This window comes from Lygodium microphyllum, chromosome 3, assembly GCF_053477565.2.
Source record: "Lygodium microphyllum isolate KBCC chromosome 3, Lygodium_microphyllum_v1.1.10, whole genome shotgun sequence".
In the NCBI taxonomy this organism is placed as follows: Eukaryota; Viridiplantae; Streptophyta; class Polypodiopsida; order Schizaeales; family Lygodiaceae; genus Lygodium; species Lygodium microphyllum.
In genome coordinates, this window is record NC_141137.1 from 89,921,845 (window position 1) to 89,936,389 (window position 14,545).

The window sequence follows — 14,545 nt, forward strand, 5'->3', positions numbered from 1 at the left end:
TGGAATTCTGGATTCCTAGCTAGCTATATGCTGCTCATGTTGTCAGAATAAATGACAACTGGATCATCTCCCTGCACATCCAAATCACCTAATAACTTTTGCAACCATACCACCTCACATGCTACCATAGCAGCACCTCTGTACTTAGCCTCTGTACTTGATAAAGACACTGTAGGTTGCTTTTTGCTGCTCCATGTAACTGCTGCACTACCAAGGGAAAACATGAATCCACTTATAGATCTTCTGTCTGACATACTACCAGCCCAATTTGCATCTGTGTATCCAAAGACTTGTACATCCTTACCTGCCTCATAAAAAAATCCATAATATAAAGTGGACTTCACGTACCTTAATATACATCTAACATCATCCAAATGAGGCTTTCTAGGCATCTGCATAAACTGACTGAAAAAGCCCACATCATAGCTCAAGTTTGACCTTGTGATAGTCATGTAAATAAAACTTCCTACTATCCTCCTGAACATAGTAGGGTCTTCTATGTCATCCCCAACATCAGCACTCAGCTTCACATTTTGCTCCAATGGTACTGAAAGAGGCATACATGCTGTCATACCATACTTGGATAACATATCCAAGCCATACTGTCTTTGGGATAGCCATATACTATCATCACATCTGATCATCTCAATACCAAGAAAGTATCTCAACTCACCCAAATCTTTCATCTCAAACTTCTTCTTCAAGAAGTCCTTAACTTCAGCAATCCCATTGTCACTGTCACTTGTAATAATCAAGTCATCCACATAGATGACTATGATGACCAAACCTGTATCTCCCTTTCTCACATAAAGTGAGTGATCAGCATTAGAAATACACAATCCAATATTGACAAGATACTCTCCAATCTTGTCAGACCATGCTCTAGGTGCTTGCTTCAGCCCATAGAGCACCTTCTTTAACCTGCACACATATGTGGGATGCTCTAAATCCTCATAACCTGTTGGCTACTCCATATACACTTTTTCTTGCAATTCACTATGCAAGAAGGCATGCTTAATATCCATTTGCTGCAAACTCCAACCTTTCGCTGTTGCCAAGGCAATCACACACCTAACAGTTGTCATCCTAGCAACTAGACTGAATGTCTCATCATAATCTATGCCATATGTTTGAGCATAGCCTTTTGCAACCAGCGTAGCCTTATACATGCTAACTGAACCATCTACATTATGCTTGACTTTGTAAACCCACTTACATCCAATAGATTTCTTACCCTTAGGTAAGGCTACCAAATCCCAAGTCTTATTGGCTTCTAATACAGCCATCTCCTCATCCATTGCTGCATCCCAATGAGCATGACCAACCGCATCCTCAAAACAAGTGGGCTCAACATCCTCAGCTAGTTTCACCATATAAGCATAATGGTGACTGCATAACCTTCAAAATCAAATCTTTTAACAGGGTATCTGACCCTGCTAGATCTACGTATCACCGGATCACTCAATGGAGCCTTTACATTACTATGAGCTCCTGTACACCTAGTGTCCTGACTGAAGGAACACCAAGCTCATCATCCAAGCTCTCGGAACCACTAGAATCTCCATCCAATCCCAAATTACTGGTAGATGCATCATTACCATCTAGCACTTTCTTCTTTCCTTTGTCCTTCCTTGCAACACTTATAGATCCACCTGAAGATGTGGGGCTACTCCTTAGTCTCCCAGACCAAGCGCTCACTGTAGGTGTAGTACCAGATGATGTTTTTGGTCCACTAAGACTCCGTGATTCTTGTTTATCTTTCTGCATATAGTTGTTCTGATCATTATCATCATCCAAAAAATCACCAGTAGGTGTATACCAACTTCCCATCTCATCAAAGATAACATCCCTGCTCACTCTGAACTTACCTATGATAGGGTTATAACAGTGATACCCTTTCTGCTCTAAAGAGTACCCAATAAAAACACATTTTTTTGCCTTTGGATCAAGCTTCTTCCGTAGCTCATCTGGCACATGAACGTATGCAAGACAGCCAAATACCTTTAAGTGCGATACATCAGGCTTCTTGCCTGATGTAAAGCATTCTTCAGGAGTCATCCCATGAACTGTAGGTGTGGGAGTTCTATTCATAATGTAAACAGCAGTGTGGACAGCCTCAGACCAAAAATGTTTGGGCATATTATTTTCAGTCATTAATGCCCGTGCAACTTTTGCAATATGCCTGTTTTTTCTTTCTGCAACACCATTTTGTTGTGGGGTATACCTGTAAGTAAATTGCCTCTTTATCCCATGAGTCTTCTAGAAGCAACTGAACTCATTAGAGAGGTACTCTCCCCCTCCATCTGATCTCAAGCACTTTACTTTTAAGCCTGTTTCTGTTTCAACATCTGCCTTAAAATATTTGAAGTATGCATAACTTCCTTGAATAGTCATCAATAAATGTGACAAAGTATTTGTTGCCACCAAGAGATACATTCTGTGTAGGCCCCCAAACATTTGTATGTACTACATCAAGTATATTTCTGCTCACTTCTCTATCATGCGAGAAGGGTTGTCTCACCTGCTTACCAAATTGGCATGCTTCACAAACTTTATGCAATTCTACAACTCTAAAAGAAGGCAACCCTGTAACCAATCCTCTGGACTACATTAATTATAGCCTTTGCACATTTGCATGTCCAATATGTTTATGCCATATTTCAATATTTGCAACTACTCCTTTTCCTTTAGCAAACATAGAAGCATCCATTGTAGGAATTCCAGCATCTAAAGTGAACATTCGGTCAACTCTACTTCCTTTTGCGACCAACCTGCACTTATCATTAAAGTCTTCTACAAAACAACCTTTTGCATTGAATCGAACCTGCAACCCCTACTCTACCATTTGCCCAACAGATACTAGATTCTTTGTAATTGATGGCACATGTAATACATCTATCATACTCTTTGTCTGGCCATCATACAAGGACAAGGGAACCTTTCCAATGTGTGAAATTGGGTGGTATGAATCATCACATGTCTGCACATAACCTGGGTTTTGTAAGTCTTGCATCTCTCCAAACCATTCAACATGATTGGTCATATGATTAGATGCACCTGAATCGACATACCATACATCATCATGTGTCCCCTTTCCTATAACTGCATTCATCATATGCTACATAACAAACAAACGCTCATTTTTGTCTTCATTCTGTCGTGAAGACGATGCATAGTTTCCTTGCTGCAATTTACCACTACAAATATCATCCTTCTTTGCATAGCAATGGGCTGCAATATGGCCTATTTTACCACAATAATGGCAAATAATAACAGAATTTCTAAAATCTCTATTCTGCCATCCACCTCTTCCTCTAGAGCTCCCCTTGCTTTCCTCCACCTCCAGAAACCTGCATTTCACCAAACTGTTGATTAAACCTGTTTCGCTGGTTATCGCCAGCACGTCCCATACCATAGCCTCTCAAAGAGGATCTACCACGTCCCCTTCCTAAACTCGATTGAAATTCTTGGATCTTTTTACCATTTCTTTCAGACAAATCACCCTGCATATTGATCTCTTTAGTAATCATGAGAGAGATCAGCTCATCAAAATCTGGAAATGGCTTCCATACATATACTGAAGTAACAAATGATTTCCATGCCTTCTCATTGTTAAGGCCACTTAGAGTGGACGAAACCAAATTATCATCATCTGGCATTTCATCAATCGCTACTAAAGCATCTACAATGCTCCTCACCTTCAACATATACTCATTGATAGACATTTTTCCTTTCTTCAAGGCATTCAACTCTTGCTTGAGTTGAATCTTTCGTGCCTTTGTATTTATTGAAAACATGCTCTCAAAAATTGTCTAAGCTGCATGTGAAGTTTTTGCATTCCTGATATGTCCTAGAATAGTATTATCAATGACTACAGATAGCCAGTACATCACCTTTTTGTCTTTCGCATTCCACTCTTTCCATGCTTTTAACTCATCTGTAGTTGGAGGGATATCCAGCTCTGGCTCCTTTTCTTCACTTGAGACAAACTCATAAAGGCCCTTTCCAATAAGGAAGTTCATTACACAGAACTTCCATGAAGGGTAGTTGTTCTTGTCGAGCTTCTCAATAATGGGATTTCCACTATTCTTTGCCATTATCACAAACAAGGATATAACACATCAAGCTAGTCTTCTGCAATCTTTCACAACACGTGCACAGCAATACACCAAGCAACCTTTTTCACTGATTGCTCAATAGTACATGTAATCTGCAACCTGTTTGCAGATAAACCTTATGTTTTCTTCATGAAACACCTCAAAAATTGCAAATTCGCAAACTGTAACCTGCACATCCACTTTCTGTCAATATAGCTGAAATCATAGTGTACCTTGAAACTGCTATCCGCAACCTTGCAACTCTAAAACGGGGCCTAAAACGGTCTCAGAAGCCCACAGTGATCTGCTCACACACCAAATCTCATAGCAATCTGAGATTTTTTCTCGACCCTGCTTTTGGTGCCTCCACAGGCACTATCCAAGAGAGAGAGTAGAAAAATGGGAGACCTTCTTACCCGTTGCTTGCTTACTCGAACCTTTCTTCTTCTCCTTCATTTTAGCCTTCGAAATCATCCTTTCTCAGTGGTGCGGCTCTGATATCATGTCAAGAATCGTGTGGTGGGGAGACTTGCTTGAGCTGTTGCACCAAACACACACTGTATACACAAGAGGAAGCTCACTCAAGAACACAAGAAGAGAGATGGAGGCCAAAAAGTTTTCTTGATGGTTTCTTCTTCTTCTCCCACACACTGTACAATGTACACAAAGTATAGATAAGATACAACATAAAGGAAAGTGGCCTACTAAGTCAAACAATGCATAACTGACTACATTAATTGACTAGCGCTATGTCTTTGCCAGCTGTAGGTAGGTGTAACAAACTAAATATAATAAGTGATAAGTTAGTGGCCATGTGAGTATCATAATGACCACCAACGTGCTAAGTGTAGACATGCAGACCCATCTAGCCAGGTGGTCCGTCATCAATATCTGCACGTGTTGAGCTTGCCATCTCAACAAAAATTAGTCCATAGAAGTATGTACATTGGATTTTTATCAAACAATTCAAGAATTTGTTAAGCAGGAAGACATTGGTTTACTCAATAAGGTTGAAGCACAAGTGGATACAAAATATAAGAAAGTGGATAAGAAAGTCTAACCTGTGGCAGTCCCATTGCCTCCTAAAAGTGAAGGCCTGGCTGATAGGGTAGCAAATCAGCCAAGTCTTCGTGATCTTTCCAACATTGGTCACAAGTTCACATATGAAAGTATAAAAGAGCTCAAAATAGGTGAAATTTTTTTCCTTTCGTCGGTTTAAAAACACTCTTTTATGCAAATGCTAATGAAACATGGAAAAGCTTTTGCATTTCAACCAAGTGAAATAGGCTATTTGGATCCAAATATTGTGGCTCCTATGGTCATTTTTACGATCCCACATGTGCCTTGGAACCTCAAGCCCAAATTACTGGAACTTCTAAATGAAAAGATCAGAATGAAGATTTTAGAACCTTCTTTAGCACCTGCTCAAACTGATGGTTAACCGTGCCCAAGAAAAATGGATCTTTATGATTCATTCAAGATCTACAGCCTGCTAATCGTGTCACAATCCGAAATGTTGGTTTGGGTCCAATTGTTGATGAGTTTGCTAAAGCTTTTGCAAGTAGAGCAATTTATTCTATGGGCGACCTATATTCAGGATATGACCAATTTCAGCTTTCATTAGAAAGCCGAGACATTACCACAATGAAGACACCTCTTGGATTGGTTCACATGTACACTCTACCACAAGGTGCAAAAAACTCCATAGCCCATATGATGAATGCCATGCACAAAGTCTTAAGGGACTTTATTTCACAACTTACTTTTTCATTTCTTGATGATGTACCTATCAAGGGATGTGAAGTCAATGAAAAAAATGAGGAGCTTGACGAAGATGGCTACAAGACATTTGTAGTTAACCATATTCATGATTGTGATAGGATTTTGACAAGGTTAGAAGAGGTACATCTTACCCTTTCTAGAGCTAATTTGATTATTGGAGTAGAAGAAGTCCTAGTGATCGGTCATCTATGTGGCCCCTATGGACGCAAACCTTCTCCAATCAAGATAGATGCCATCAGTAGAATGCAAGAAAAATGCACAAATGTTTCAGAGGTGAGAAGATTTCTTGGCGCATACAAGCATGGATTCTCACTTGCAAAAGAGCAACTAAAAGCCCATACTCGAACAGAGAGAAACAGAGACCCTAGAACGTCAATGGGCCAATCTAGCAATCAAGGGAAAAAAGGCCACACCACGAGAACTCAAAGACGTTGTGTTCATACCATGTCTAGTCAGAGCGAAATGCAACATTAGCAAGCTACAAATGCCAAGATGACTAGACATGACACTCTTGACGAGAGATGTACCTTGAGCAACACTGCACAGACAACCCAAGACATTGGTGGAGAATCCACGTCTGGTCATGCAAGTGGGGACTCAAGGGCATCTATCAGAAGGCTTAAATTTACAAGCCAAGACCCGAAAGATGAAGACATAGTACCACCTGCTTATCTTAGGGTCAGACTCACCACGAAAAGAGAGCATACTATCGATGCTCTGATTGATGAAGGAGTAGATTTTAACATCTTGACCTATGAATCATGGACCCTACTAGGCCAACCAGAGCTCACACGACTAGTGCAACTCTTAGCCCTTATGGGGGACACCCACAAGCACTCATAGGGAAGTGCAAAATCCTTGCGACAATTGAAATGAAAAGCTTACCTATCCTATTTCATATTCCTCCAAATAGTGCTAGCTTCTGGAAAGAAACCCTCCTAGGAAAACCCTTCAAAAAGGCGACCAAGTGTGAGGCCGACTATGTAGCACAGAGGATATACCTGACACTACCGGGTGTGAGGATAGTCACAACCTTTAGCAAGGGTGACCTCATCAAACCTCAAGGAAAAGGCAAGGAAGGTGCTGATGTAATAGTCAAGCCTACTAACGAGAGCAAGGACTTGTTGGAAAAACTGATACAAGCACAGGTCAAACAATGAGAAACAGTGAGTGAGGCCAGGCTTGAAAAAACAAGGTCAAGGGACAATGCCAAGGACGGGCTTTGGACTAACAAATATCGTAGAAGACCCCGAAAGAAGCCCAAGCTTTATAGACGAAGGCATTGATGGAGAGCTAGCGCAACGCCACGATGGATATCCAAGGCGTTGCTTCGTGCTCAAGGGTATTATGCATGCAACTGATGGATTTGGGTACCAAAACCCCCTGCTAAACCACCTCTGTCAGAAGCCCAAATTATGTCAAAAGCAAAGAGGCGTAGGAGGAAACCTAAACAAAAATCCACGTCTCGAACCAAAAATATTGGAGTGATTGAGCCCCTCACGATTGAAATCAAGAAGCCAAACATGACCTATCTTAAAGTAGATCCTCAGTCTAGCGGGCTTAGCAAGCAGATATCAGAGGTAACTGTCGAGCGTGCACAAGGTCCACTAGCGCCCAAGGAGCCTTTGACTTCCCAAGAAGATAATGAGCACCACAGGCACAACATTGCTCATGATAAGGCTGATTGCTCAACAAAGCTAATGACAGAATCATCTAACAATCACGAGCAAATTCTCTAGTCAGTGCCAAATCTCTTCACCTAAATGGACATGGGAAGCATGACAAGCAGCAGCCTTGTGCCGATGCTCAACCTACACAAGTGAATGTGCAAAGGGCAACAAAAGGCACGACCACTTCTGATCTGCCTAAGGACTTGACACCGCAGTCTACCAATGGTAGTTAGTCCATTGAACTAGCCACCACTACTTCCAATCAGGGACCACAGCAGTCACAATCTTTGACCGTGACAAGGCCCCTTGTGGAACGTGTCCTTAGTAGTTTACCTGTGGAGGAGGTGTCGCAACCAACTTCCTCGACAACTCTGACACTTTCAAAGTGCCTAAAGCCTAGGCTGGAGGAGTTAAACTCAAGGGAGTTGGCTAAAGAGCTAAACTCTCCGAAAAGGGAGGTAGTTGTGCTCTCACAACCTAGCGAGGCTATTCAGCAGGCCACAGCCATGTCCCATAAGGACACACTAGAGAAAGAGAATGCTGAGGCCCAACCAGGCACATCAACGGTTGACCTAGTCCAGGGTCCTGAGTCGTTGAGAGATGCACCTTCACTGACCAGGAAAAAGAGGAGAAAACAACGAAGACAACAGCAATCACAAGTGGTTGTGGACCCCAAGAGCATTGAGACCAAGAGCGATGGAGAGCTGGGGAATAAAGCATCAAGTCCATCCACCAATGAACCCATTGATGTCTCTCCTAATAGCGGTGAAACCTCAGTCACATCCATGTGCTCTAAAAAATAAAAGCAGCCATTGCCATCAACAGTTGCTTTCAACACTCAATCCATCGACAATAGAACTCACATCGACCAATCAAGAGTGGATACAACATCGTCACAACAGGGTGACAAATCTATACCAGTTACATCCGAGAAGAACCATGACAAAATAGCAGCAAAACCTCAAGAAAAATGCACAATCCTTGAGAGCATAAGCAATCCTAGCGTCGACCAATCTTACTCATCTAGGCCTGAGCCCCCAGCTATGCTAAAGCCTAAGGAAACTCTTAGAGCTTTGCATGAGATAGCAACCGAGCAAGCCTTCGTTGAACATAGAAGTGTCACAGAATGCTTAACTGAGTTGGATGCTAAGCTCAAAGTGTTCGCACATGTCTACGTCCTTGCGGATGTGGGTGCATTTCCTAAGGAGCAGCTTGAAGAATACTTACCATTCCCCTTATCTTGGGAAGAGCAAGGACATCTTGACGAGCACTATAACAAGCTCTTACATGAACGCATGCAACTCATCTCTGACGAGGAAGCTGGCAAACTGCGCTTAACCGTCATGTTCAATGAAGTGCTCTGTCGACTGAATCTCATAGACATAGAGCAACTAAAGTGACTGTCAGCAGGCCAGAGTCAATTTGAGCAGCGTTGGTGCGAATGCCGCGTTGTAATGGCCGAACTAGGGGCTCAGATCATGAAAGTCTCTGAGGAGCGATTGGCCAAATGGCGATCCCAAAGGGACCCAACCTATGTGGCACCAACTTCCCTTCGAGTGCTGACTGCCATTCGGGGTATAGACTTGGCTGAACCTATGCAAGAAAACTCTCTGTTTGATAAGGTTCTCATTGAGGAGGAGCTACATGTTGCCAGTAGACTCGGACAAGGATCCATGCTGCTTGACGTGGCAAAATATCTATCGATACTAAGTAAGCTGCCACGAGTGCGCTGGATGCGTGTGCCACGCTCCAGTACAACCCTGAGTTCTACAATTGGTTCTTATCCTCGTGAAGTGACATGGATTCATAAATATATATATAAATAAACACTGATTTTTGTGTCACCGTGTATAAGCAATATCAACACACACAAGCAATGATAGTCAAGCGCAGGGAGAAGAGTTGGGTCTGACAGGCTAAGCTTCTCAAGTCCTTCTCTCATCACGCATTTAAAAGCTGTGTGACCATCCCCACCTCCAAGTGAAGGGCATGCAATCCACATTACTGCCATAAGAAGCCTTGACCAACAACTCTGATGGTGTAGACAGGATGTAGTCCCTTTCTATATACCTTCTTCCCTTTCCGGTCTATCCTTCTGAGGAGGAGCCTTGCCTAAATCCATGACCGCCAGCCGACGTAATTCGGCGTGAACTAAGATCTGCCAATGGTAGGAGGCTAAATATACATCACGGGGGCCATCCCTCTACAACAACACTACATGCCCCACCCCTCCCCTTCTCGTCCTATACGCTTGACAACTTGCACTATAATCCCTTACATATGAATGGCCTTATCATGTGACAAATCCTAATCCTTGATTCGCATCTGACAGGCCCCCCGCGAGGAAAACATGGAGAACCAAGGGCAGCTAGCTTGCAAGGATGCTCTCCGCAGCCGATGGGAACATGCAGCACATGCCCCTCCGCCGGTGCACTACGTGCCCACTTTTAAAAGGTACGCCAAGAAACGCGGCCCTAAGAAACACTGCCCCAGATGAAGGCCAAAGAAGCCGCGGGCCAGGGGAGTGGATGCTCAAGGAGGCGCACACAATGTGGCAACACCAGTGGCACAAACCCCCAACATACGCTCGGGGACCAGATGCTCAAGGGCAGAAAGGGCAGCTCGGGACAGGGAAGAATTCAATGAACTATTTAAAGGCATTTTGGAAACGGTGGCGGCCCGGGACTACACCATTCATGTCCCAGCCGACATGTTCCTTGCCCAACCCCACAAGAGCCCCACACCAGTAGAGCCCCAATCGCCCGACCACCCAGACTTGCCCCGCCTCATACAAATAGAGTAGCCCCATGTTGTATAAAGGCTTATTAAAATATATATGGCCAGGACTCTTTGTCTTCAAATGCTTAAGTGTTGACATGTTCCCCAATTGTATGAACTTTTCATATTTGCATTTAATGTATTTCACGTCTTTAGCAAAAGAAAAAGCTAATCAAGCGCAGGTGATAAATATCTAAGTCAACACCATAGAATTCAGATAAGTGATGTCTCCTTGTGTTGCACTAGTTTATTATAGTTGTAGCATATACCATGCATGTATTCTCATGAAGTGACAAGTGGATGCAGGATGATACATGTCTTTGTGCGAAAGTGTTCAATGCCCGGATCACCGCAAGACCATCGACCCCACAAAGAGCCGCGTGGCAAAACATATCATATTATAGCTCGTTGTTATGCTAAGAAGGATGATATCTGTAGTGGCAAATTACAGTAAGGAAACTTTGCATAGTCTTACTGCAGCTTGAGATAGGTAGGAAGCTTTGGGTTTTTTAATCTTCACAACAAGTAAGTATTTTGGTTATTTTGGTGGTTTGATGATTAGACGAGTAGGAAAAATCATTTCAGTACTTTGCTTTTGATTCTTGTTGCATTTAGAGTAGGTTAAGAGTACGAAATTAGATTGGAAAAGCATGGGTTTTGCTGCTGTAAAACATGCCCAAACAGGGCACAAATTAAGAGAAACGGGGAAGAAGAGTGCTCAAGGGGATTAAGGTCAACAAATGAGTGATTAGGAGTGGCAAGACCTTTGTTGGGAAAGGGTTTAATAGCCAAGAGGCCAAGGGAGAGCTAATTTGAAACCCTGGTTGAGAGAGAGAGAGAGAGAGAGAGAGAGAGAGAGAGAGAGAGAGAGAGAGAGAGAGAGAGAGAGAGAGAGAGAGAGAGAGAGAGAGAGAGAGAGAGAGAGAGAGAGAGAGAGAGAGAGAGACAGAGAGAGACAGAGAGAGATCCAATGCGTGGATTCACTTTGATCTTGCCGCCAAAGAGTTTGTTGCCCACTACAGGTATATATGCATCTTCTCCTTAAGACATAGATAGGATCTGGAAGTGCTTGAAAAGTATAAAGCCTTGAACCTCTCAGGTGGGTTGAATTTTTTACCATTTTGGTAAGAAATGTGCTACTTTGGCCCGTTCGAGCAGCTCGATCCTAGGATAAGTCCCAAATTTGGCCCTCGGCCACTCATCTTCGTCCATTCAGCCTATCTCAGTCATCCTCGCACATTCGAACATGCAGCCACTTGACATGTTTGAGTGGCACATTCGGACGTACTAGGTAGTCGATCCTTCCGATTCGGCATATACCCTTCTTGGCCCAGTCCCGCTTGGCCATTTGGCCCTCAGCCATTCTACCCATCCAAACTCCATATTCGGCCCTGGGGCCCTCGGCCACTTGGCCCCTCAAAATTTGGACCTATTGGGACGAATCTAATTTTTTCCCAAAGCTCCAAAGGCCATACAAACACTTGAAACACCTTTGCACGAGAAAAAGAAGAATCAATGAGACGCAGACGTAGAGACAATGCAAGTCGACCAACCAACCTATTAGTGGCATCAAGCAGAGTCATAGACCCCTAAATGAATCTTGACTGAGCGCGAGGCACAACAAAAATCCTATAAACCGGCAGGGACAGCTAGAAACCATAGCCAGAAACCTAACATACAAGCCTATCAAGATAAACCCATAAATGAGAGTGCAAGAGCCACTTAAACACTTTGTTTTCTCACTCACTCTGATTTTTAGCACTCGGAACACTCTTAAGAAAAGCAAAAAGCCTTATTGCGCAGAGTGCATGGAAAAGGGTACTCACACATAGACAAGGTGAGGGTAAGTTGACTAGTTGTGGTTAACAAGGAACTCACTTAGACATAAATACTTGAAGGAACCCAGCAGTATTAAGAGAAGATCCCAAGACATAGATGGGTGATTGAATCCCCAGGTGTAGGACCAAGATAAGAACACAACTGAAAAGCCAAAATCAACACAAGGGTTGACACTATCGGGGAAGTGGATGTACCCGACCACCTTATCAACCTAATCGAAAACTTGGCAAAATAGGAAATATTGGACATGGAAGAGGGCATCTCAGTGTTGAGATATCGAGCTCCACTCGTGATACGCCAGGGTGACCGTTGTGCATTTATGTCACCTACGTGTTAGTTGCAGATGCGGTTGGTACACCGCCCATGAATAATAGCTAGATGATAGCTATCCTTATCTACTCTAGTTCGTGGCTTAGTTAGTATGCCACCTTAGTTATTTGAGTTTGGTTTGAGACCCATATATAGGGTTCTTCTATTTCTTTGTAAGTGAGTTCTTTTGGCTTACACAACTAAGAAGAGGAAAACTGTTTTCAGCCTCCACCCTTGTGTGTATTCCCCCATTGTGCAAGCAAGAAAGCTTCAAGTGAGACTCCTTCCTTCTCTCCCACAATCTTGACATGGTATCAGAGCCTTGTTCGTGGTAAGGAGCTCAAGAAAGCAAGCCAAGCTCGCGGTATTCTGGTAAGAGGAGCAGTGTTGCTTTCATTTTTTGTTTTGGGAGCAGATCTTTGCAGGTAGCACAGCTGGAAAGTGCAGGAGTGCATTGTCTCAGGTTGAGACGCCCTTCGCGGTGAAGCAAGAGGGCAGTATATGCTGCGGGGGAAGGGCTTTAGCCCTAGGCAACCTTGTTTTTTTTATTTGAGGCCATTTCGGGGCCTGTTTTGGAGGCGGAAGTTTTCTACACGCACTCACAAAAAGGCCCAGTTTTATGCTGTGCGACCATTGTTCTACAGGTCGGTGAAAAGTTACTGTAGAAATTGCATCGTATACCTGTGCGCAGAGACATTGGGAGTTACAGAATCATCCCTGTTGCCTGTTGATGGAAAATCGTCACTAGGAAGTGACTGTGTGGTCATATACCACTTTCGTCAGTTTTGCAGATTAGCCCTTGTGAGGCTGAAGTTGTGTTCTTTGCAGTGACATAATTTTTTACAGTGTTCTGTAATGGCGTTTGACTCTCTTTCACAGATTGTCACTGAAAAGCTTGACAAGAATAACTTCCAAGCATAGAAGTTTAGAATGACGAATTTCCTTATGGGAAAAGGATATTGGGAATTTGTTGCAGAAAATGAAGAAGAACCAGTTCTTCCTGATATTCCCAATCAACAGCAAATGCAGGCATTTAAAGCATGGCATGAGAGAGCCAAGAAATTTATGTACTGGCTGTCTATCAGCATTTCAGACTCTATGATTGTGCATATTCAAGATGCAAGTATGCCAAAGGAGGCATGGGATACTTTGTCAAAAATGTATAGCACAAATACGCAAGCTAGGAAAATGCAGCTCAAGCAAGAGTTGCATAATGTGCAAAGAGAAAATATGAGCATCAATGACTACCACATGAAGGTGAAGAAGATTGCAGATGCACTTGCTTCCATTGGATCGCCAGTGGAAGATGATGATTTAGTTTCTGTGACCTTGAATGGTCTAGGAAAGGACTATGCACAGTTCCGAACATCCATTTCCGTCCGTGAAAGATTTCCTGATTTTGAGGAGTTGATTGCTCTTCTAATTTCTGAGGAGCAGAGAAATGGTGGTGCATCTTCTTCAGGAGGAACTTCAAAAGAAGCTGTCTTCTACTCAAATGCTGGAAGAGGTAGAGGCAGAGGTAGAGGAGGCCGATTTGGAGGCCATTGCAGAAATCAGAATATGCAGCAAACTCAAGAAAACCAGTCCTATGGAGGAGGACGTGGTAACTCTAGAGGCAGGGGGAGCCAAAGAGGTCGTGGTGGATGGCAAAGAGGCCAAAATGCAAACAGTAATGTTGAATGCTACTACTGTGGTAAAATGGGTCATATGGCTAAAGACTGCTATAAAAAGCAGAATGACATCATGAATGGAAAACTGCAACAAGGGAATTATGCATCTTCTAGTAGACAGGGTGATGACAGAAATGAGCACTTGTTTATGGTGCAGCACATGAACAATTCCTGTGACAAGTGCAGAAGAAAGCAATGATGTATGGTATGTTGACTCAGGTGCATCAAACCACATGACAGGTCATGCAGAATGGATGGAGGATGCAAGAAAAATGGAAAAACCAGGATTTGTGGAGACTGGTGATGATACTGCACATCCTATTGTGCAGATTGGAAAAATTCCCTTGTCTATGCAGGATGGGAAAAAGAAATACCTGTCCGATGTATTTCATGTCCCGAA